Consider the following 26,324-nt stretch of genomic DNA (forward strand, 5'->3'; position numbering starts at 1 on the left):
ACTCTTCCACTGTTGCAAAGTGACAGCAAAGTAGCATCGGGAATTTGAAACTGTGTAATAAAATACATTGTCATCAATTTGGGATTAATTACCTCTTCACAACTAAAAATATAGACAGAAATGCCGTAAAGACTCTTTAGAAAAACAACTGTTAAAAGGTAACTTCAATAAATAATAAGCCCTTCAAGCATTGAAATCTGACTAAGTATAAAAGCACGTGGCTTTTGAACTTTTAATGTTTTTCTTCTACTCATTGCTTTCTTTCAATTCGTAATCTGGACTGTTGCTATGGAGTAAACAACACCTACTATTTTCCATGCCTTCAGGTTTCCGTTTCACTAGAAGAAGTGGCACAAGTTGAAGGAAGGCAACTTATCTATGTGAAAATTCTAAGACAGTATAGACACATGGCCATGGGTTTAACTGTAAATGACTTATTTATGAAACACGTTAAGCTTTTCTGTTTAAAATCCCTCCCCTGCCTTTTAAAAAATTCCCCATGAATCTTGAAGTAATCCTGAGAATTCAGATGAAGTGGGGTTTTTCTTTTAATTGTTGCTCAGAAAATCCTTGAATCAGTCCGAGTGCTTTGTTATCATTGAGCCATATGCAGAATTACAAAGTTAAAATGAAAACAGGTCAGCTAAAATTAAGAAGTCAATGCAATGAGTAAAGGCACAGACCCAAAACATGGGTCAGGATCATCTGTCCTGTCGGCATGACAAATATGGCTCACAATTATTTTTTTTTTAAAAATTGGAAGTTCTGAAAGTCTACAATGTGCAAGGTAGAGACCAAATTGTCTATGCATTGGCAGTGTGACCTTCCCCCAAATTACTAAACTTCTCTCTGCCTGCTTTTCAAAAGCCTTTACTAGCATCTATATCTTAGATATTATGTAATTTCATTTGATATGGTACCTGGCACACAAGGAGCACAAAGTAAATGGAGACAATTATTGTTAGCTCCATTTTAGAGAGGAGAGAAACTGATATAGAGAGTGATAGGGGGTTAAGACCTAAGCTCCCAGTAATATACCAAGTGGTGCAACTCCAAAGAATACATGTTTTGCTCTCAAGTTAAGAAAATACAAGCCAATTGCAATTTTGCAGTGAGGAAGGTGGGATACAGTTGTAATCTCAAAAGTGCCCCTAACAATTCATACCAGCCCTGACCTGCTTCTGCCATGGTTTTCTGACCTGCAATATTTAATCTTCAGCTTTCAGACATCCACATTCCACCCCGGACCTTGCCTGTCTGGTGAGCCCAATCTCTGCAGGTCAGCCATGCGGATGAGGTGAGGGAAGGTATGTTGGGATGGGCTGGCATGAGGAGTCATGGGGGTCGAGAAGAAAGTTATGGCCAGAGACATTCTTTTGTGTGTGCATAGTTTAATAGAGACAAACAATGTTCATTTTGATCTTTATTAAGAGGCCACATCAGAATACCTGCTTTAAAGTGGTTTTTTCCTAATGGTTTCTTCTACCATTGTCACAGTAGCTGCCTCAAACCAGCCAAAGTAGAAGTTCCTATTTTGCTTGACAGCTTAAGCTTCAGGCAAAAACTACTGACATTTATGAGATACCTAGTATTTTACAATGCTATCTGATTTAATTCTTATATAATTGCCCCTTTTAAAAAGACAGAGAACACAGAGGTAAAATAACTGCTCTGAGTTTGCATAGGTAAATGTTGGAGATGAGATTCAAACTAGACTGACTCAAAAATCTAATCTAACTGATGAAAGTAAAGGCACTGTTTTGTTTGCATCACTTAATAATACATCCGTAATCACAAGTCACGATAAGAACCTGATAAGACCCTAAGAGCAGCCATATCATCAAAACCTGAGCTTGGGTCACCTTCAAGATGCAACACACCCAACATCGCAGTGAGATTCAGGGGCACCCTGAAACACAGGAGTAAGAAACAGAAACATCTATCCTTAGAAACTTCCCTTGTAGTCATTCTGCTGAGTTGTTTTTTTTTTTAAATTGTTGCTCAGAAAATCCTTGATCCAGTCTGAGTGTTTTGTTTTCTTTGAGCCATATGCAGAATTACAAAATGAAAATGAAAACAGTTCAGATAAAATTAAGAAGTCAGTGCAATGAGCAAAGGCACAGATAGTACCAAAACGTGGGTCAGGATGATCTGTCCTGTTGGCATGACAAATATGGCTCACAATTATTTTTTTAAAAAAATTAGAAGACTCAAGTCTTTTGACTTTATTGAGAAGGTGAAGTCTGACACTGTTGATTTCCAGTCTTCTTGGAAAGACTTTCATCACTGTTTATCTCATAAAATTGGAGTGCTGTTTACCAGTTAATAAGAAAATGGCATAAAATAAAACCTTTAAATATTAATGTTAAAAGAGAACTTCAGCATTTTCTAGTCCAGCCATCTAGCAAACTCAGGAAACTCTTCCAGAAATTCTTCAAGTTGATCCAAATTCAGAGTTAATACTCAGTAGATTGTTTCTGTCGTAAGGTACTAACAACGAAAACATTCTTCATGATACAGACATTAAATCTACATCCCTATAAAATTCATAAGCAGATTCTAGCCCCATTCTTTGTAGCATCATAGAGCAGGGCCCCTGTCTCTCCTACACGAATACAGAGTATTTGTTACTGCATTCAAGGGTGTGAACCAACTGGAGCCAGGGCCATGTTTTGACTATCTCAGCGTATCTAGATTACAGTACAGGGAGCGTAGTTGGTGTTCAATAATAGCTTTGTAGAAGCAGGTCTATATCATCTTTAATAGTTTCTTCTCTGTTTTTTCTTTTTCCTGATTTCACACATCCACATTCCACCCCGGGCCTTGCCCGTCTGGTGAGTCCAATCTCTGCAGGTCAGTCACGCAGTTGAGGTCAGAGAAGTTATGTTGGGATGGGCTGACATGAGGGGTAATGAGGGTCAAGATGAAAGTTAGGGCTAGGGACATTCTTTTGTGTGTGCATAGTTTAGTAAAGACAAATCAGTCATTTTGCATTTTGATCTCTATAAATGGCCACATCAAATTATCTGCTTTAAAGTGGCTGTGTCCCAGTGGCTTCTTCTACCATTGTCACTTTTGAAGGAGGGTTCTGTTCCACTTCTTCAACACTATAGTGATCTCTATTAAACAAAAGAAGTACCAGGAATCAAACATTACATTTCAGATGTGAAATATCTCCCAATAAACCAGCATTCACTACTTCCACTGGGAATTCTCTGTGGCTAGAAAACTATTTTTGTTGAATCTTTGCCTTGATTTTCTGGGAAAGAGATATTTTTAACACCATTCACCTTCCTCCCTCCCTTTCCCCTTGCCCACTTTTGCTAGCCCTCTGAGCTTGACATTGATAACTATTTAGTATAATCAGTTGCCTAAATTTCCCTGCTTGTGAGTTTCTCCAATCCCTAGAGCTGAGGGCATTTGATTCCACACGCAGGCCCCTCTGCTCCAGGTCGTGGGATGGGTCATTCCTAGAACTCCTAAGTGAGTGGCTCTAAAACTCATCTCAGGGGACTTGGTGAGCATTTCTTGTAGTGAGTTCTGCTCTGAACCTGTGCTCCAGTCCTAGTGCCTGAGCGTTCTATTTTTTCCAGAGTTCAGGTCCAAATAGCCACCATTACTCTGATTCCATGTCCAACAGTTCCTTTTATTACTAAGGCTTAAAACTTTAGCAATAAAATGACATACATTTCTCGTGTTTTTTCCCCAACATTTATTATCCTGTGACCCTGAATAAATACCCCAAACTAGTTAAGCTTTGATTCTTCATCTTTAAAATAGGGATAATATTGATCCCTTGTTCTCAGGGTAACTGGGAGAATTAAACACATTTCATGGACATAAAATGCCTGGTACGTAAGAAATGTTTCTCTCTGGCTGATAATTGTTATCTGATTATCCTCTCTCAGTTTGGAGGTCCTAAATCCCAGCTCCATATCAGGATCCCAGTTACTTTTTTTGCCATACCTATTTGATGCAGACTTCTTACCTACACAAGTATCTACATACTGCCTATTATCCCTTTTCCTAACTTCCCCAACACTGGGTTTTCCCCCCTTTCTCTTCCCTTGTTCTCTCACTGGGTGTCTGTTAAGCTGATTAACTAAAGCCCTGCCCCTCTTTACTCCCTGTTCCAGCAGCTCAACTGAATTTCTGTCCTTTTACAATCATAGCTGGATGTGTCCCAAGAACAGAATATGCCACACTCCAGTGGGCAATCCTAAACTCTTGGCTTTTGACCTTAGAAGTCTGGCCATTACATTGCTTTTTCATCCACATGTGTCAGATCTAATAATACTTAGTTGAAGATTTACTGTCTCCTCCCTAAATAACTGCTGCCAGTCACTGGGATGATCCTCTCGGCTCCCCAGCCCCACAATCTGCTAGCATGGAGCTTGGCAAACTGTATTCCATCAGCAAAGATCTCCCAAGGCTGAAGGACCCAGAAACTTGGCTGTCCAGACCTACGCTATTAGGAGATATAACCTCTTCAAAGGGGAAGGCACTGCTTCTACTTAAACAGTTCTCCTTTGTGATGACAATACATACTTCAGTCCTGTCAAGTTTCTCCAGACACAAAGATGGAAATGTGCTTTTCCGCTTCCCAGTCTCAGGCATTCTTTTTTCTCTAATTTGGCATGACAAACAGACTCTCCATCGTCACCTGTTATAGTATGAATGTCTCTTCATTTCATTAATGCAAGGTTGCCACTGACATAAAGTGCTTTTTGTTTTGGGTCACTCTTCTGTACCCCTATCCTTCCCATATCTAATAATCACCATTATTATATTAGAAGGCAAATTTCTGATCACAGCTTGATAGTGTCCTTGAGGCGAACAGGACGATTTTCTGTCTACCCAGTGAAAACCACCTTTGGTTCTTCACAGTGATTTCACAGACAACCTAGAGCCTGCGAGGGGACTGGAATGTTGATCTCTAACTCTCTGATCAGGAACTAGACTTACACACCTACACACTTTGCACGCACACGCACGCACACACACACTCATTTCCAGCATCGAGTCTTTATGATGAGAGCTAGTTCTTCCATAAGAGTCCAGCTTCTGACTGCAGAAGGAATTAATACCAAGATAATTCTGTGTACTTTGGATCCACGCAGTAGGAAGCTTATGCTTGCTGCTTTCCTCAGGATGCCCTGTGACATCACCCACACTGGATTGTTTTTCCTTTTGTGTTAAAACACTTTGGCTTCATTCCAAAGGGTGTCTGAAGACAACAAGCCTTCCTTCCAGTCTACCCCGTGGCCACGTAATCCCACAACTGGAAACATTCTTCTGCATGAAAAGGCATCACTCAGTTAGCTCTCACTCAGAGCACCCCTCCCAAGTCTCGGCTTCCTTTGACCTCTTTCCTTGCTGATGTTTTAGATTCTTAATGGTTTGATCTGGTGGAGGTCTGTTACAGTTGCTTGCTACTTGTATTTGTGTCCCCCAGTGTGTATATTAAGGGCTGATATAGTAAGGAGAGTGAGTAGATGTATCTCAGGAAAAATTAAAGATGACCTCAGATGCTAAAATAGTTTACTGCAACCATGGTGTCTGGAGTTGCAGGGAATAGGATATAATCTCCTTAATTCTAGAAAACATGGTTCAAGCTGTGTATGCAAAAGATATGCACACCTGAGGGCCCGAGTGTGACATTAGCCATTATGCACCACTCACACTAGTTATAGAGACCTGGGCTGCAATGCTAGTTTTTATGCTTTCCAACTCAATGGCATTTAGTCAACGGCTTCGTTTCCCTAAGACTTAGCTTGTTAAATTGCAAAACACAAAAGATATAATACAACCTGCTTTTCAAGATGGCTATTAGGATTATCGGAGAGTGACGCAGCACTGAGCCCAAAAAAGAGGAGATGGAGCTGGGCTAAGGGGAAGGTGTCACTAAAAGCAGAAGCTGGGAGCACACAGAAAAACCTTGATTAGCATCATAGATTGCCTGCGGGCTGGACCTTCAAAGTTGTACCACACTGAACGCTTGGTTGTACTATTAGACTTCCTGACCATTACTGCTTGGATAGCTGAGATTTTGATTAGTGTTGTTCTATTAAACTGGTAGTAAAATCTTTTTGGGGAAAGGACCAGGGTACGTATGTCCACAGACAGGCAAGGTCACTGATATGGTTTGGCTGTGTCCCCACCCAAATCTCATCTTCAGTTGCAGCTCCCGTAATTCCCATGTGTGTGGGAGGGACCAGATGGGAGATAATTGAATCATGGGGGCAGTTTCCCCTATACTGTTCTCATGGTAGTGAATAAGTCTCACAAGATCTGATGGTTTTATAAGGGGAAACCCTTTTTTGCTTGGCTCTCATTCTCTCTCCTGCTGCTGCCAAGTAAGAAATGCCATGATTGTGAGTCCTCCCCAGAGCCATGTGGAACTGTGAGCCCGTTAAACCTCTTTTTCTGTATACAAATTACCCAGTCTCAGGTATGTCTTTATCAGCGGCGTGAAAACTAATACGGTCACCAATCCCAATGTGTTGCTTTCATATAAAGAACATTTTTTGATTCAAATAAGAAAAATAGAAATCAGAGTGGTCCTGCTCAGGAGAGGGCGTGGATACCTGCTTGGCTTGATGGCACAGCGTAGACGGTGTCTTGCCACACCCAGGTGCCCCTGGGACCACCCAAGAACCAAGTGTGAATCCTGGAGGGCTAGGGGTTGATGGGCAGGGCCTTGCACTTCTTTTGGTTTTCACAAAGTTTTAGTGACATTTAGCCAAATATGAATAACAGGACAAATATTCCTTCAGCCTATTATGTCTTCTCTCATAAATGTTTCTGGATAAGGGAGCTGGCAGGGGCACATTCACAAGTTATTGACAATCTGTCTTTGAGGACAGGTTTCTAATGTTTTTTTAATGAGGGCATCCAGTCTATGTTTCCAGGGGAAAATTACATGAGATTTGGGAGTTTAAATGCCAATGATGTTTATAATTCTCAGCTAAAGCGCCAGTATTTCTTTCTCCTGTCTTGAACTCTATGAATGAAAAAAAAAATAGTGTTGGTTTATAGTATAATCCTTCCAGTTGTGTTTGAAAGTTCTGCAGTACTCCCAAACCCATCAGCTGAATGATCTTTTCATAAATATTATCTATCATTTATGAGTACAAATGGCATTTTGGTTAAGTTGAAGCAAAAGGTAATTTTATTATCAGAGAAAATATTCATCTCATCCCTGTCCCCTTCTCTCATCAACCTCAAATAAAACAAGGCCATGTGGTCTACAGTTAAAATTGTTACAAATAATATTTAATTAAATCAGTATCTAAAAGTATCTAAAAGCACTGATTTTTTGTTTTGTTTTGTTTTGTTTTTTTTGAGATGGAGTCTCACTCTGTTGCCCAGGCTGGAGTGCAGTGGCCGGATTTCAGCTCACTGCAAGCTCCATCTCCTGGGTTTATGCCATTCTCCTGCCTCAGCCTCCCGAGTAGCTGGGACTACAGGTGCCCACCACCTCGCCTGGCTAGTTTTTTGAAAATTACTGATTTTTAAATACATATTGGAAATCTTTCTCTATGTAGCTATACCATACACGTTCTTGGCTAAGAAATAATTACGTTGTGGATGCAGGAAACCTATTTGTTCAAGGCAAGCACCACTCAAATTTTCTTAGGCAGATTATCTGCTGGAAGAATGAGCCCAAGGAATTAAAATTAAAATTCCTATACTTCCTTCTGCTCAACAACCCAGAATGTTCTCCTTGGTTACATCTTTCTCATCTGATAGCTTTATTTCAAGGGAACAAAAATTCAGTTTTAATGGGGCATTCTTTTCAAAGCATATAATTTATTCCAAGTCAAATGCAAATTGATTTATCACTACTTTCCTTTTATGGCTTATCTGTGGCACCAACTTCCTTCATTTGCCTAGAAAATCAAGAATTAACCACCCAAGTCAAATACCAGGAAAGCATCTTTGTTCCTTAAATGCTGGGAAAAGTCTTAATGCTAGTCACCTTTCTTTTGGATCTAGCAGCATCTTTCTCACTTTGATATTATTCCACCATAGAAGACTATATTCTCAAAGAGCTGTCTTTTCTTCTCTTTTTAAGGAAAATATTACTAACTTGGGTTGCTGCTGTGTGTATAGGCATTCATAGATAATAAAATTCCAACCTTCCAAATCAGGACAGGATGATTCATTCTTCTTCTCTAGCACTATCATGGAAATAAAAAATGTGATTGGAAGAGAAAGTATTAAAAAAAAAATACATGGAAATTCAAGATTCTATCAAATACACTAACTGCTATCAGCTCTCTAAATCTTCTATTATCTGTAGTAAGTGGTAATGCTTCCCTGCTAAGAGGCCTTGAGAAGGCACACACTAATAGAAAGTTAATCTCACGTGACAAGCAACATATAGCTTAAGGTATTGTCTCAAGACACTATCTATCTGGATCTTCTTAGGAAGATCTTTTGTCTCGTATATTAAGGCCTTCTTAATTTATCTATATCCACAGGGAAAATGGGAATTGAGCCATCAGCCAATAACACTTACTTTATTTTCCTTTCCAATAAAGATGTCCTGAGTTTTCATTGCAACAGCTTAAAACAGAAACTCAATCACTTAAAGGTCAAAGAAATTGTAGACACTATCCAGGGAGTTTCTGGTCTACGAGTAAATCACATCTGTGAGTTCAGTGATTCCCAGCAGATTGAATAGACTAATAAATAGACTCCCTGTAAATTGCCAAAGAGGACAGTCTGCAGGCCAGTTCTCACAAATGGGAAAAGAGCAACAGAGAGATAGGAGTTGGATTTCTGTTGGCATACCATAAATACCAAATTTTGAGAAGGTCAAAAGTCATGACACATATGCCTTCCATAAATTACATTTGTTTTGAAATGAACAGTTAGGTTCAACCAAAGCAGCTCCCATACAAAACTATATGGGAGCCATTCAAGATTAGTCATAGGTAACCTGGCATTTAGAAACACCATGGAGAGTGTTGTCATTCTGTCGAAAAACACAACGCAGGTAACTAGTACAAAATGACTTCTATTCTTAGCAATACTTGTAGTTCTTCTGGGCAGTTCTGTCATGTCTCCCTGAAGGTCAAGGCAATTAGATGCTAAACAGAATTCTGAAACAAATCTGGGAAATTGCCAATCTTATAATTAATGGTGGTGGAAAAATGCCAGTTAACTCTCTTCCCCATTTGGATCTACACTTGAACGATGATATTAATCTGCATAAGATAATTCCACTTTCCATTCGTTATTTGGTTTGGCTAAGACTGTAGTCATAGCTACACGCACTGTGATTAAAAACTAAACAATACTACCTAGTATGAAAGGAGGTTTGGAAGCACAGCTTCTTTTCATCCTCATAGCAATCCACTGATCTGCATTTTCAGATGGGCAAACAGAGGCTCAAAGAGGTTGATTAGTTGGTGCAAAAGTGCACAGTCTTACTTCTTACTAGCAATCAAGCAGGTATTTAAACTCAAATTCTTATGTATCGGAATCTAGGTCTCAATTTTTGAAACTTAAGGTCTCAATCTCGAAAACACATAAGAATCAATAAAGGACCAACCAAATCAGGATTGGGGTGAAAATCGAGAATCTACAAGTGTTAAGATGCTCCCCTAGAATTTGAAAGCAAATAATTGACTACGCTTTAAAAAACACCGCTATACTATACTGCTTGTAGGGATATCTACATGAGGTGTTGGAGGTTATGAATATGTAGTTTGAGGTTATGAATATCTAGCTAGGGTCAGCTATTTAGGCAAACCTGCATCATGAATACATAATTGCCCTCCTCAGAACTCAGTCATTTGAAGGACCATTTACTTGAGTTTTGTACATCTAGCAATACAGATCTTAAAGTAGGAAAGTTGCAAAACAGCACAATTTTTAACACTTTCTTTCCAAAGTCATTGAAAATACTAAGATAAAAGAAAGATTCTTAAAACAGACATTGTTATACAAGCCAAGAAATAAAGGTATTAACAGTTTAATATGGTTTGGAATGGGAAAGAGACAAAAGGAGGCACCAAAAAGGGGAAATGCATTTGATGCTCGTTTAATGCTAACTCTGCTTCATCCCCAATGTGTATATCCACTGTTTTCATGATTTCCCCAATTGGTCTCCAGTGGCCAAATGTGATCTGACTCCCTCTTCCCCCCACCTCCTTGTTTTAAATGAGATCTGGTTTTACTTAGATGAATTAAATGTCACTATATTTGTTTCTGTAAATTGTTCCAGCAAAAATTACAGCATCAATGTCTGACTTTAAATGTCTGTATGACTGTCTGCCTCGCTGGGCTATTTATAGCTGCCTTTAAAACAGTCAATAAATGCTTTTAGATTGCTATTGATTTGTTTCCCCTTTACAAAGCCTCAGAATTAATATTTTTTGAAGTATGAACTGAAAATACCTGTTTTTCCTTCAGCAAAATCCATGCATGTTTACTGTTAAATTTTAGAAAATATGTGAACAGAAGAAGAAAAAAATCACATCAAAATTAACATTTTGTTGTATATCATTGTTTTTTCTCCATTTTAAAATATATTTAAACTTAAAAACTCTATTGTATGAGATTTTTTGTAGCCCTGTTTTGATTTTCATTTAAAAAGCCCACATTTTTTTCCTGTCATTCTTCTACTCCATTACTTTTAATGGCTATCTATAGAGTAATCATATGATTGTACTGTTACCTATGAAATCAACCTCTCATTTATAACACAGCTAATTCACATCCAGATTTTGTCACTACAAATAGCCCTCCAATGTAGTCATGTCTTTGTATTCATCCATAATAATTTCTTTAGAAAAAAATGCTGAGAAAGGAATTGCTGCATTGGAGGGTGTACCAGATTCATAGACTACTGTCACACAGAGCTAGCTTACCTCCAGAAATAGTTTAAAAGTATACATTTGAATACATCTTTAAAGTGACAATATGACAACATGCATTAATATTAGGGGAGTCACATTTCTAGTAATTCAATTATAGACTTAACAAATTTAATTAAATGCTTTTACATGAACAGACACTTTTCAAAAGAAGACATACAAGCAGTCAACAAACATGAAAAAATCCTCACTATCACTAAGCATCAGAGAAATGCAAACCTAAACCACAATGAGATGCCATCTCACACCAGTGAGAACAGCCATTATTAATGAGTTTAAAAACAACAGATGTTAGTGAGGCTGCGGAGAAAAGGGAATGCTTACACACTGCTGGTGGGAATGTAAATTAGTTCAGCCACTGTGGAAAGCAGTTTGGAGATTTCTCAAGTAACCTAAAACAGAATCCAGCAATCCTATTACTGGGTATATATTCAAAAGAAAACAAATCATTCACCAAAAGTTTCATGCACTCATGTTGATAAAGGCACCATTCACAATAGCAAAGACATAGAATCAACCTAAGGGCCCATCAATGGTGGACTGGATAAAGAAAATGTGGTCAATATACGCTATGGAATACTACACAGCCATAAAAAAGAACAAAATCATGTCCTTTGCAGCAACATTTATGCAGTTGAAGGCCATTATCCTAAGTGAATTAACACAGGAGCAGAAAACCAAATACTGCACGTTCTCACTTCCACTTAGTGGAAGCTAAACATTGGATACTCATGAACATAAACATGGCAACAACAGACACAGAGAACTGTTAGAGGGGAGAATGGGGAGGGCTTCAAGGTTTGGAAAACTAACTTGGGCACTATACTCAGTACCTGGGTGAAAGGATCATTCATACACCAAACCTCAGCATCACGCAATATACCTGAATGACAAACTTCCACATGTACCCCCAAATCTAAAAGTTGAAAAAATAATAATAATATAAAATTTCTTACTGAGATCTATCATCGGTCCTGAGGAAGATGATAAGTGAAAACAAATAGTATAACTTTTGTGTTTTCTGTTTATGAGCTGGTATCTGCAACAGGGAACACGTAGGATAACTGGGAGGAATTGACAATTGGTGTTTGGAGAACTGTCAGCACTGATGTTTTTGTAGTTTTAGGAGTACTAATTACCTTATGAGGGGTGAAATTTCCTTGAGGATAAATATCATCTTTGTATTATTCAATTATTCATTTATTTCTTCAAAATATAATTAGTAAGTGCCTATACATCACATATTGCTTTAGCTGTTAGGGATATAGTGGTAAATAGACAAGCATGGCCCTCGTGGAGTTTACAACTTATTTCACAGAACAATCTAATCAACAAAAAAGTTAATCAGTGGCAGTAACATCCTTGGGCTTTAGAGCAGGATATGGCAATCTCTTCTGCAAAGACTCAAACTAGGAAAATATTTAAGGTAGTAAATATTTTAGGCTTTGTGGACCACATGGCCCCTGATGCAGCTACTCAACTTTGTAAGTTTGTGTGATGTAGCAGAGGAAAGACTTTCCCTCTAGCCTCAAGTTCAGTAAATTCAGTAGAACTTATGACTGTTCAGAATTTGAGTCTACAAAATAAGCTGACAAGAGGCAGATTGTATCAGTCCATTCATACATTGCTATAAATATCTGAGACTGGGTAATTTAAAACCTAGGTAATTTAAATCTGTTTTAAAGAAAACAATGAGAACACATGGACACAAGGAGGAGAACATCACACACCAGGGCCTGTCGGGGGTTGGGGGCTAGGCTAGAGGAGGTTTAGCACTAGGAGAAATACCTAATGTAGATAACGGTTTCATGGGTGCAGCAAACCACCATGACACGTATATACCTACATAACAAACCTCCATGTTCTTCTGTACATGTATCCCAGAACTTAATGTATAATTTTAAAAAAGAAAAAAATAAAAATACATAAACAAATGCATGCTGAAAAAAAAGAAAAGAGGTTTAATTGGGTCACAGTTCTGCAGGTTCTACAGGAAGCATAATGCCAGCACCTGCTTCTGGGGAGGCTTCAGGAAGCTTACAAAATGATGGAAAGTGAAGGGGGAGCAGGCATATCACATGGTGAAAGCAGGAGCAAGTGAGAGAGAGTGTGGAGGACAGACGTGCCACGACTTTTAAATGATCAGATCTCATGAAAACTCACTATTGTAAAAACAGCACCACACCATGGGAGATTCTACCCCATGATCAAAACACCTCCCACCAGGTCCCCCCTACATTTCAACATGAGATTTGGGTGGGGACAAATATCCAAACTATATACTTCTGTCCTAGCCCACCCCAAATTTTATTTCCTTCTCTCATTGCAAAATACAATCATTCCTTCCCCAAAATTCCCAAAAGTCTTAACTTATTCTAGTATTAACTCAAAAGTTTACAGTCTTATTTGAGATGAGGCAAATCCCTTCCACCTATGACCCTGTAAAATCAAAAACAAGTTAGTTACTTCCAAGACACAATAGGGGCCTTGTACAAACAGGCATTGGATAAACATTCCCATTCCAAAAGGAATAAATTAGTCAAAATAAAGGCTCTACAGGCCCCACACAAATTTAAAACTTAGCAGGGCAGTCATAAAATCTTAATGCTCCAAAATAATCTCCTTTGACTCCATGGCCCACATCCAGAGCACACTGGTGCAAGGGGTAGATTCACAAGGCCTTGGGCAGCTCCACGTCTGTGGCTTTGCAGGGTTTAGTTCCTGAGACTACCGTCACAGGTTGTTGAATGCATGTAGCTTTTCCATGCGCAAGGTGGAGGTTGCTGGTGGATCTACTCTTCCGGTGTCTGGAGGATGGTGACCCTTTCTCACATCTCCACTAGGCAGTGCCGCAGTGGGGACTGTGTGTGGGGGCTCCAACCCATGTTTCCCCTCTGCACTTCCCTAGTACAGGTTCTCTGTGGAGGCTCCACCCCTGCAGCAGGCTTCTGTCTGGACACCCAAGCTTTCCCATACATCCTCTGAAATCAAGTGAGAGGTTACCAAGCCTTATAACTCTTGCATTCTGTGAACCTGCAGGCTTAACACTACATAGAAGCCACCAAGACTTATGACTTGCACTCTCTGAAGCAGCAACTCAAGCAAGCTGTATCTAGGGACCTTTGAGCTAAGGCTGGAGCTGGAGTGACCTGGATGCAGGCAGCAGTATTCAAGTCTGCACAAAGCAGCAGGGCCCTAGGCCCAGCCCACAAAACCATTATTTTCTCCTAGTCCTTTAGGCCTGGGATGGGAGGGGTTTTCTAGAAGATTTCTAAAATTCCTTTGAGGACTTTTTCCCATTGCGTTGGATATTAGCACTTGGCTCCCTTTTAGTTATGCACATATCTCTAGCAAGTGGTTGCTCCACAGCCTGCTTGAATTTGTCTCTCCAGAAAGTCTTTTCTTTTCTGCCATGTGGCCAGGCTGCAAATTTTCCAAACTTTTACACTCTGCTTCCCTTTTAAATATAAGTTCCAAATTTAGGTCATTTCTTTGCTCTTGCATCTGAAAATAGGCAGTTAGAAGCAGCCATGCTGCATCTTGAACAATTTACTGCTTAGAAAGTTCTTCTACCAGATACCTAAACTATCGCTATAAAGTTCACACTTCCACAGATCCCTAGGGTAGAGGCACAATGCAGCCAAGTTCTTTGCTAAGGCATAACATGCATGAGTCAACTTTGCTCCAGTTCCCAGTAAGTTCCTCATTTCCATCTGAGACCTTGTCAGCCTGGACTTCATTTTCCATATCACCATTGGCATTTTAGTCACAACCATGTAACACTAAGCAATTCCAAACTTTCCCTCATCTTTCCGCCTTCTGAGTCCTCCAAACTCTTGCAACCTCTGCCTGTCACTCAGTTTCAAAGCTGCTTTCACATTTTCAGGTGTCTTTGTAGCAATGCCCCACTCTCAGTACCAATTTTCTATATTAGGCTGTTCTTGCATTGCTATAAATACCTGAGACTGCGTAATTTATAAAGAAAAGAGGTTTAATTGGCTCACAGTTATGCAGACTGGACAGTAAGCACAGTGCCCGCATCTGCTTCTGCGGTTGCCTCAGAAAGTTTACAATCATGGAGGAAGGTGAAGGGAGAGCAAGCACTCCACATGGTGAAAGCAGAAGCAAGTGAGAGAGAGAGAAGTGTCTGGAGAGAAGAGAGATGCCACACACTTTTATATCACCAGACTTTGCAAGAACTCACTCACTGTCATGAAGACAGCACCAAGCCAAGAGAGATCTGTCTGCATGATCCAAACCACCCCACCCCATGGCATCCCACCTTCAGTGTTAGGGATTACAATTCAACATGAGATTCATGAGATTTGGGCAGGGACAGATATCCAAACTATATCATAGATTAACAGGAGAAAGTGTATATGCATTTATCCAGTGCATTTTCTTTTCTAGGAAAGAAAAGTGAATACTCAAGAAACCAGTTAGACTTAAAAGCTTATTATACCCTCTTTATAAGAGAGAAGAGAGTAGGGATGCAGACAAGTTGGGGGGTATAAATGATTTGGGGGAAAGATGATGGGGTCCGTAGAAAAAGAGGTGACAGTCTGTGACAAAGTTTGTCTGGGTGTGGCATGAACTTCCAGTTACCCCTTCTGGATATGAGTGAATCCTGGTTGATAAAACTGGGGAATGGCAGGGGTATCAATGACAATTGAGAAGTTCTTTTTGGAGGATCTGTCCCTAGGCAGATAAGGGGATCCCAGAGAAAGACTGCCTGTATCTGTTGTCCCACAGAAACCCCAGTTTAATGTAATCAGCTACCAAAGTGGCATATTTTGGGGTGGCATTTCCTGAACATTTTCAGGAACAATATGTAGCCAGAGACCTTAAACAATGGTCTGGCTGTATTCCAATGAAACATCATTTACAGAAACAACTCAATACTCAGATTTGGCGCTCAGGCTGCAGTTTTCTGACCCCTGTGTTTGTTAGTGAAAGCAGAAGATACAGTGAAGATCTCTACCTATCACAGAACGGTGAGAAGAGTAGTAGGAAGTACTTTAAAGAGGTGGCCAGATTTTAGATGTATCAATCTGCTTACCATACAGATTATGCAAATTAATTGCAATGGAATGAAACTGGAGAGTTTTAAGCAAAGAGTGACATGTTTTGACTTTGTTTTAAAAGAGGTCTGGGTGTAATGGGTCACACCTGTAATCCCAGCATTTTGGGAGGCTGAGGCCGGTAGATCACTTGAGGCCACGAGTTCAAGACCAGTTTGGCCAATGCAGTGAAACCCCTAGTGAACATTGTGCTGCTTAGACATTTCTCTACTGAAAAAAAAAAAAAATACAAAAAAATTAACTGAGTATGGTGGCACGTGCCTGTTGTCCCAGCTACTCAGGAGGCTGAGATATGAGAATTCCTTGAATCTGTTAGGCAGAGGTTGCAGTGAGCCAAGATTATGCCACTGCACTCCAGCCTGGGCAGACTGTCTCAAAAGAAAAGAATAGAAAATAGATTGACGTGTAGGAAGGGCAAAAATAGGAGACCTCTTAGGAAACTGTTGCTGTAGCCCACTGAAGACTTAGTGGTTTCGACAACAGGGAGAATTGAGTAGATTTAATATCTACTTAGAAGTGAACTAAAGGGCTTGCTGGTAGTTGGCATGATGATTTAAGGGAGAGTCATGAGACCATATGCTTGCATATATAATACTTTTTTTTTTTTTGGTGACGGAGTCTCGCTCTGTCGCCCAGGCTGGAGTGCAGTGGCATGATCTCGTCTCACTGCAAACTCCGCCTCCCAGGTTCACGCCATTCTCCTGCCTCAGCCTCCCAAGCAGCTGGGACTACAGGCATCTGCCACCATGTCTGGCTAATTTTTGTATTTTTTTTAGTAGAGACAGGGTTTCACCATGTTGGCCAGGTTGGTCTCATACTCCTGACCTCAGATGATCCACCCACCTTGGCCTCCCAAAGTGCTGGGATGACAGGTGTGAGCCACCATGCCCAGCCAGGATACTTTTTCAAAAGGTACATGTAGTTAAATTTTAACTGATTTTTGTTGTTGTTATTTTTCAAGCAACAAAAATTATCCTTGGTTAACACCAGCAGAAGAAAATATTATTGAAAAGATAACAGTTTAGCTTATAGCATCAAATATAAGAAGATAGAATCCGATTTGGGCAGAAACAAGAGGCAAGGCAAAATAAAAATCCTGTCTCAGAGACTGCCTCTTAGGGAGCTGTGACTTGCCTCTCTCTCTTTCACCACTGGCCTCTTGACTGCCTGCCATTCCTGAAATAATAGGAGTCAGCAACTCTTGTGTCATTTCCTCAAGATTCAGCCTGGTTTGTGAAGTTCTGCTTGGCCACTCCTAGGTCACGTGGCCCTTCTGCACATGAAGGGTGAGAAAGCACCGTGTGAGACGTGGCTTCTGATATCTTCCCTGGCCTCATCCTAATCTCAGTCATGATCATCTCTTACCTCATTGTTGAAATCGCTTTCTGGTTTACCTCCCTCCTTCTGCTCTTAAATTTCCCCAACTGATTTTCCAGTGGACAGCCAGCATGATTTTTTTCAAATGCAGAAGTTACCATGCAATGCCCTTGGTTCAAATACTTCGATAGCTTTCACTGTACTTGGCAGAAAGACCCAAATCTTTACCTATGAGGTATTTTATACTCTGGCTCTATTTCTCTTTCTAGCCTCAATTCTCCCCCATTTCAACCCATGCCCACATTCAGGTCTTTGGAAAGCATGTCCTATGTACCTTTGAGTCATGGAGCCTTTGCAGATACTGTTTTCTCTGCCTGGAAAACATTTTTGCTTCCTCTTCTTATGGAGTTAATTCCTCTTCCTCTTTCAGATTATAGCCTGGATATGCATCTCTCCCAGACTAGATAAGGCCTGTGTGATAAGCTATCACAGGAGAGAGATTTATTAAAGTTAAGGGATAAGGATGACTATAAATAAAAGACAGCTTCCCAGGTGTTAGCTATTATGCGCTTTCATTTTATGTCATTTAATCCTCAAAAAAAATTTTGAGATAAATCGACTATTGTCCACTTGATTTAAATAAATACAATGAGGCTTACAGATGGTGATTCCATGCAGCTAAGATGTGGCAAAAAAAAAAAAAAAATGAGAATCCAAGTCTTTGATCTTCATATTCCTGCCCTTTGACTACTCTGCTGTTAGACCACATTCTGGAGCTTGGACTGTACCCATGGTAGCAGGAGGAGAGATACTTACATTTCAGGTTCAGAAATGATCACTCTGGATGAAAGAGGCAATAAATGAGTTGAAAGGCTGTTATGTAAACCAGGTGAAGCCAGGTGAGAGATCTGGAAAGCCTGCATTCAATGATAAAATGCAGATGCGTTCCTGTAATGATAACTTCTTATGAGAACCAGGTCTTAAAGTTAGATTAGAAAGAGGGAGGCTGCAGCCAAATTATACCTATAAATAGTGAGAGCCTTAACAACCAGATAGTGGCTGTACCTCAAACAAACAAAACAAGATAGGGAGCAAGGTCTGAGTTGAGAGCATTTTAACCTAAGGCTAGGAATGAAGAGCTCACTCTGAACTTGAATGTCAGGCCCTGGACGAAACCTTCTCCGATGGCCCGGTTCAATAATAACCTCCCTCCTTGCTCCAGGCCCTTCTCCATAGTAGCACTTTATTTTGTGTCCTCCATGATAGTCATTACTATCGGAAATTTTTCCTTTGTATTGCTTTCATGTTTATTGATACCCGCTTCTCCAATGTAAACTCCAAGATGCTGCAATTCTGTTTTCCAGTGCCTAAAAGTGGATGGAACATAGTAGGAACTCGAGTTTTTTTAAAAAATGAATGAAAAGAAAAGAAGAATGAAAATAATTAGTAGCAAATACTCCCATGGGGAATGTAGAGGCTGTTGGGGGAAGTGCTTTCCTTATACAACGAAAAGAGACTGAGCTGTGGTCTTTTAAAGGAACATCAGATCCCATGTTATCTGACTTCCTTGCCAACCCAGATCCAGCTCAAGGTAAAAAATCTAAGCAACTTGGGCTAACATCCACCCAAGACAGGGATGGGCAGGGTGATTTTCAAGATAAGAATAAGAGAAAGTTTCAGAACCGTCTTAGTAAAACATGTACACACAATTTAAGACAAAGAATAAGCATGATAAACACCTTGTGGATTTCTTTAACCTGTCAACTTTGCCAATCTTGTCAGTCCTGTCTCCTTTAGGCTCGTTCCTAAAGTAATACAGAGCAAAGGAGTAAATAGTAATACAATTTTTAAACTGAGTTGGGTAGATGGGTGTGTGTTTGTGTATGTGTGTGTGTCTGTTCAGATATGTGTGTTGACAAGGAGCAGTGGATCTCCCATGTACTGATGGTTGTAAAAAGAAAGGAAAGTTGGCTGGGCACAGTGGCTCACATCTGTAATCCAACACTTTGGGAGGCTGAGGCTGGAGGCCTGCCTTAAACTCCTGAGGTCAGGAGTTTAAGACCAGCCTGGGCAACACAGCGGGACCCTGTCTCTAAAAATAAATTAAAAATTAGCCAGGCATAGTGCACACATCTACAGTCCCAGCTACTTACTTGGGAGGCTGAGGTGGGAAGATGGCTTGAGCCCATGAGATTGAGGCTGCAGTGAGCTCTGATCACACCACTGCACTCCAACTTGGGTGACAGAGCAAGACCCTGTTTCAAAAAAAAGGCCGGGCACAGAGGCTCATGCCTGTAATCCCAGCACTCTGGGAGGCCAAGGAGGGCGGATCATGAGGTCAGGAGATAGAGACCATCATGGCTAACATCATGAAACCCCGTCTCTACTAAAAAAGAAAAAAAAATTAGCTGGGCGTGGTAGCGGGTGCCTGTAGTTCCAGCTACTTGGGAGGATGAGGCAGGAGAATGGCGTGAACCTCAGAGGCAGGGCTTGCAGTGAGCCGAGATCGCGCCACTGTGCCTGGGCGACAGAGCAAGACTCCATCTCAAAAAAGAAAAAAAGAGAGGAAAGAAATAAAAGTCTCCTTGTCCCTGGGGCTTTGACGAACTAGTGGAAGGACAGAAAAGTGGCCCAGGTTGCTTTGTGGTAAGAAAGAGTGATACCATTTCTGAGCTTAGATAGAAATATATACTGGGAACCACATGCTCTCTGCCAGTGTTCTGCCAGTGGAGCACCCTTTGAGAGAGTGAAAGCAAGTGTTCTGATATTCTACAGAGGATGAAACTCAGCTCTCATGGTGTTACTGGAAAAGGGTCCTGATCCAGACCCCAAGTGAGGGTTCTTGGATCTTGCGCGAGAAAGAATTCGGGGCCACAGAGTAAAGTGAAAAAAAGTTATTAAGAAAACAAAGGAATGGGCTGGGTGTCGTGGCTCACGCCTGTAATCCCAGCACTTTGGGAGGCCAAGGAGGGTGGATCACTAGGTCAAGAGATCAAGACCATCCTGGCCAACATGGTGAAACCCCGTCTGTACTAAAAATACGAAAAAAAAATTAGCTGGGCGTGGTGGTGCACACCTGTAGTCGCAGCTACTCGGGAGGCTGAGGCAGGAGAATCACTTGAACCCGGGAGGTGGAGGTTGCAGTGAGCCGAGATCACGCCACTGCACTCCAGCCTGGAGACAGAGCAAGACTCCGTCTCAAAGAAAAGAAAAATAGAAAACAGAGGAATGAAAGAATAAAGAATAGGTCCTGTATAGACAGAGCAGAGCATTCAAAAAACCAGATGGAGGAACATGCCCACCTTGGGTGCAATGCTTTTATATATATAACAAAGGAAAAAAATCATGGGGGAGATGTGATTTACTACAAGAGCTTTTGACAAAGGATTCTTAATTTTTGTGTAACTACAGTATTCTGCAAGAATCTATATTATTATCTTTAAAGTGAAACTGATTCTTAGTTTAAGAATGCTTTTGTTCTTAAGATATCAGGACATCAGGACATTTCCTGGGTCTGTTAGGCCGTAGGTCTGTTCAGTAAACATGATTACCTTATTCTTTTAACTGTAAATATCCTGTTGACTAAGAATGCCTAACCTCCTGGGGATGCAACACAGTAGGTCTCAGCTTCATTTTACCCAGCTCCTATTCCAAGATGGAGTCCCCCTGGTTTGAATGCCTTTGACAACGGGGCTCAGATTCAAGCAATAATTATTGAATGACTCCTGTGCGTCTGACCCATTAAAAGGTGGCTTCCCATTCATTATCTCATTCAAACTTCACAGTAATGTGGTGACATAGGTATCATAACCTTATTTCATGAATAAGTACCATGAGGCTCAGAGAAATTATTTCTGTAAGATGCTCAGGAAGTTGAGGGCAGACCTGGAACTGGGGTCTGCCTCCTAATTCAGGCCCTCTCTGCAATACCGAAAACCATTTTATTTTAGACTATTCATTAGATTGGTGCAAAATAAATCGTGGTTTTAAGTTTTGCACCAAACTAATATTATGGGAATTTGATTTCTAAACTAGATAACTTAAAATTACAATTTATATTGTTTTGGTGCAATCTTGAGATCCAGAACTATGGAGAAACGTAATCCCAGATTCCACATTTCTTCTGCTTCTTTATAAAACAGAGCAACATTTGGGGAGAGGTACGATTTATAATCAGGATGTAGATACTACTTAAGGAAAAACCGGGCTAGAAGCAGGATCTCCAGATGTTACTAGTGATGCTGTCACACTGGATTTCTTCCCAGCTCCAGCTTTCAGTTAGTTGTTTGCTCATAACAGATTATAACCCCTTTCTATAGCAAACTGGCACAAGGTTTTCTTAAACTGATTCAGGAGGAGAAACTGTAGAGTTATATCAGGAGAGGGGTAAAATCCACATTCACCAAAATGGTGGATTAGGGTTAGAGGTTAGAGTTGAGAGGGAGAAGAGAACAGAAAGGGAAGAAAAGGTGTAGGACAACTTGCTCTGGGGATGAGAAGGAAACCTGAGAATGCCACTGACTTGTCACCAAAGGAGAAACTTAAGTTAGAGAGTCAGGGAGTATTTGGAGAAACATGGACAGTTATCTAGTAGGTTCTGGGTAAAGCAAGAGTTCAGCGGCCAACTGAAGAGCTCCACTTAAGCGGGTCTGAATGTCTTAGGAGGATTCCAGGCCTCAGGCTCCTGCATAATTCTAGGGCAAAGGCAAAAAGTTGTAAAACAGGTTTTGAGCAAAATAGCCACGTAGCCTAATTTGGCCCGGCATTGTCCTAACTCTTAATACCTCTCTCTCTCTTTGCTTCTCAGCACCCAAATGTACCATCCAACTGCACCTTCCTTTACTGGCCTACTCTTCACCTACCCTGGGTCCCATCCTCCCCTGTCTCCTCCCCCTCCCTCAGAGCTCCACCTTAGCCTGTCTTCAAAGGCAATGACCTGCATACAGAATTAGGCCATCTCTTCTACTCTCCACCCCATCAGCTCTCAAATTTCCACCAAAACTTATCTCATCTTATAGTTGTCAGGAAAGTAACTTGAATACTGAGGACTTCATGTGTTAGCTACCTCAGGTCCTTTACATGGTAAAGAAGGCACTTGTTACCTCAAAGACCACAGAAATCAGAACTGGATTTTTTGAAGAAATTTTGGACCTTTTTTGTGGTGCATCTCAAAGTATACAAAGCACACAATTCATATTAATATATTATGTTAAGTAGATGCTACAGGAAAGATCCAGTTTTATCACCAGTGTCTTAACCACTGTGTTGTACCCTCGGTATGAGCTTACCTTTGAAGAGCAATCTACAAGAGGAGTTTACCTGTTAAGTTGCTGACTTTGAGAGGAGGTGGCAAAATGGCAGAGGAATTGTTTCAGAATTGATGAGTCTAATTGAGAGGCTTTTGTGTACTGGAAAAAGGGACAAATAAGCAGGATGTGCATGTTATGTTGAGAATGTTCCTTGCTGTGTATAGCTTATTTGAAATGTGCTAAATTATTAAAAGTTTCTCCTTAAATACATACAAAGATTTAGAAAGATGAGGCCTAAAAGCAGATCCTGCTAGTCACAGTAGCTTAAGAAATGTTTCTGTATCTGAGCTTAAGACAATGAGTAAGACATGAGAAAAGTGGTTATCAGGGTTGGGGTTACTGTCCCTTCTACCTTCCCCTCTCTCAGTCCTCCCTGTGGGATGAAGTAAATCAGGGAGTCTCTGGCTGCTTTCCTCAGTGTCTGTGCGCATTTAATAAACGTTGATGGCATTCTGAGGAAACGCTTCACCATCCTGAGGGCACTGCCTCTTCTCTAGCCTCATCTATAAAAGAACTCTAAGTCATTTCTAGGCAAAGAAATGGCTGCGCTTTTACTACCTTTGTCATTATTATATGGCAGAAGAGACCTTACCTGATTCAGCGTTTTCTTTTGAACTTCATATTCTACGGCTTTGTAATGATAGTAATTATCATTTGCAATTAAAAAAAAAAAAAAAAAAGAACCTTTAAACCAATGAAATAGCTGCAAGGCTGTTGTATCAGTTCAAACCCCAAGAGTGCCCCAACAAACACCACATGGCGTTGTGGAGCCACACGCTGTTTTAATGAGCGCCTGGGCGCAGACGGGCTGAGGCCTAAAATGGCGTCAGCACCAAATGAGTAGGGGCAGGGGTTTATATAGTCTCCTGTAAACAGGAAGTGTCTTAGCCTGATGTAACTGCTATGCGGTCCCAGGATGGCCTCTGGGTCTTCAGGAGGTACGTGTCTTCCGGCTCCTCTCTTCCGGTTTCTGCTAGCTTGCTGACGCAGGCTGCTGGTGCAAGTGGTCTTGAGCCTTGGGACTGGGCCTGAGAAGGGAGGAGTTACTCACCACCCACCTGGCAGCTTCCAGGCCCAAGGGAAAGTCTTTCAATAGCCACCATCGGTGTCTAGGGAGCAGCATGCAAAAAATTACAAAAGTAGGAACATTGCAGATGCTTTCTCATGGTGGAATTGATGGCGACAAGAAAATTACGAAAGCATCGAAGCACTTTAAGGGTGAGTTTTAATCCTAAGAAATACAAACGGTAAATATAAAATTCTAGTCAATGAACAAGTGCTAGCCTCTATTATTTAATGGTAAACAGCTGGAAAAAAGCTCAAATTAACACGAAGTACTAAATAGGAGACTAATAACTATTTCGTCTAGTCAGTGTGACAAAAAGGCCTCCATAGACTTCTTTGCTCATTGGGTAGGCTGAGAAATGGCTCAGATTATATATGATTTATTTGGTTACATATGATCATTTGGCCTAAAGACAACTGTCTTTTTAAAAATGCGTTATTTATATAGTTGGAGATTCAAGAAAAGGATAAGTGTATAGCCCTAAACAGAATCTGAATGCTTGTCTTTGGCTAAGTTGAAGTTAATGATCACAATAATGAAACCACATCAGGAAACACGGTGAGTTTGGGGCCAAATTTTCAGTTGTAACTTGTATCTCTCAAATTGTTACATTATTCAAGGGTACATTTTCCACACCCTCAAATTTGTTCACTTGTAACTTGTATTAATTGAAAATTCACTTTGGAAGGTGTTTTGAAAGAGGCTTGTTTATAACAGTTGCTGGTACCCCTGGAATTCAAAATGATGCCAACTGAATGCCATTTCAAATAAAACCTTATTTATTTATTTATTTATTTATTTATTTATTTATTTGGCAGCAGAAAAGAGCAGAGTCACACAGTAGCTCTTGATTTATGAAACGGTGTTTTCTAACTCTCAGACTCCCACCATGTGTGTAGTTCGCTTGAAGGAACTAGGTTGGACACATTTAACAAGAAAATAATTCTATCTCCGTATCTGCTTTTTAATTTGAAATCATATGGGTCTTTGATTATACTTCATCCCATTTTCATGCCTCCTATAACCAGTTGAGAGAGTGGACACTGAGAACCATACATCAGCTTCTTCTGTTTGTAAAATATTGTTCAATGACAAGTCAGACAGATGGGAACCTCCAAAGCATGGTTGTTATTGTGGACAAAATTTGTGGAAATATTTTACATTGAACCATCCAGTAAGCATTTTCGCAGCTCTATGTCACATCCGGGAATTATACAATTGGTTCCCCCTGAACCTGGTTGAAGTGCTGAGAAAGGAGAGGATGTAACAGATCAAAACTGATCTGGATGATGGCAGAGTGAAGTGGCCGACAGGCAGGTAGAGGACAGAGAGAAACCCATACATGCCTTACAGGAGTTTCTGGCTTTAAGCGGAGTCCATCCTTGTAAGTGATGCATTAAACAAAGAGTTTATTGTAAAGTGGGCCTGATCCCTGGAGGAAAAGAAAATTGATTCTTTTTCACTGGAGGGAAGTTAACTCTTTCTGTCCTTTTGCAGCAGAGAAGGTGCTGAACACGTATTTAGTGATGAATTTCCCTGGTTCGTTCCAAGGGGTCTTTATGTCAGGAATAGTATTTATTCATACTGCATTTTCTATGCAATAGAGAGGCAAGATTCCCTAAAGTCTCCCCATTATACTCCCTTCATCCCATCTAGCACAGGTAGACTGTGTAAAACCCATATTCTAATAGTTACTAAGCTATTAAAATTGGCTACAATACTTCTTTTTGTTTGTTTGTTTTGCGTAGGAGTAACTCAAGATGACTTTGATGTTGCAGTTTTAAATTTCACTTTGACTTGAGCTGGGAAATCCATTGACCTATTATACCATGGATGCTAAAAATGTTGAGAGCTGCATGTTCTGCCTTGATCTTTTCAAGACTGAATTTGGAAGGAGAAAAATTATTTTGCCTAAGGACGTCTGTGAAAGTATCAGGAAAACACTGACAAGCCAGAGAGAAGGGTTCAGTTGTAGTGTGCTCCCTTTAAGAGGGAAACGAGATTAGCAACTTTGGCAAATTTTTGGGACTCTATTCAGAAGGAAAGAGAAGAGCTGCCAGTGTCAAAAAAAAAAAAAAAAAAAAAAAAAAAAAAAAAGGATGGATGTTAGGAGACAAAGGCAGAGGCAATTTTACACCTTTCTGAAAGCTTACCTGGGAGTAGTTTTAGCTCCACTGAGGTTAAGAAAGATGCATTTTTTTTTCTTTTCTTTCAAGACTAAAGCTGGAGCTAGGGGGAAACGGGTTTAATGTGAAGTAGTGCCCCTGTCAGTTCTGTTTGTCCTGGGAAGTACACAAGGAAAAGAAGCCTCCGTGGAAGGGAGAGGAAGCGCCAGGTGCTGAAGGTGAGGGATTACCTGTTACAACAGTAACAATTCTGAAAGTTACGTTATGATATGAAAGTAGAAACTCTTTATTGCATTCTTTTTTTAAGGAAAAACCTGATTTAAACAGTTAGGAAGCTTATGACTGCTAGACACATATCTGAATTGTATTTTGCCTTTTCATATTAGCAATTACTTTGTTTTCTAAATACCCTCATGCAAGAAGAGTTCACAAAAATAAAGCAGATTTTTTTTTTTATATCAGGTCAGAAAAGTTAGTGAGGCATCATTTGGGATAATCACAGTGTTTACTCAAGCCTTATTCATATATAAAAATGT

The 26,324-nt window shown here is 40.3% G+C and overlaps 1 protein-coding gene and 1 long non-coding RNA gene across 7 annotated transcripts in view; one reads left to right on the plus strand and one right to left on the minus strand.

Moving 5' to 3' along the window:
- The window catches only part of LOC105469070 (potassium inwardly rectifying channel subfamily J member 16), a 209,297-nt gene that overhangs the window by 178,924 nt on the left and 4,049 nt on the right, over window positions 1–26,324 (plus strand). The window contains exon 2 of one of the 6 annotated variants that reach the window (XM_011719653.3): window positions 1,220–1,307. The exons of 4 other annotated variants lie outside the window; for them this stretch is intronic. The gene's annotated coding sequence lies outside the window, so the exon portion shown is untranslated. Of the gene's footprint in view, window positions 1–1,219; window positions 1,308–25,851; window positions 26,007–26,324 lie in introns of those variants that run through there. One more of the 6 variants, XM_011719652.3, reaches the window with a different exon arrangement.
- On the minus strand, window positions 17,540–23,245 carry LOC139359678 (uncharacterized). Its single transcript, XR_011615966.1, has 3 exons — window positions 23,189–23,245; window positions 18,104–18,235; window positions 17,540–17,770 (listed from the first exon to the last, which is right to left on the minus strand). It is a non-coding gene; the product is annotated as an uncharacterized lncRNA (long non-coding RNA).

Source organism: Macaca nemestrina, chromosome 17, assembly GCF_043159975.1.
Source record: "Macaca nemestrina isolate mMacNem1 chromosome 17, mMacNem.hap1, whole genome shotgun sequence".
Taxonomy (NCBI): Eukaryota; Metazoa; Chordata; class Mammalia; order Primates; family Cercopithecidae; genus Macaca; species Macaca nemestrina.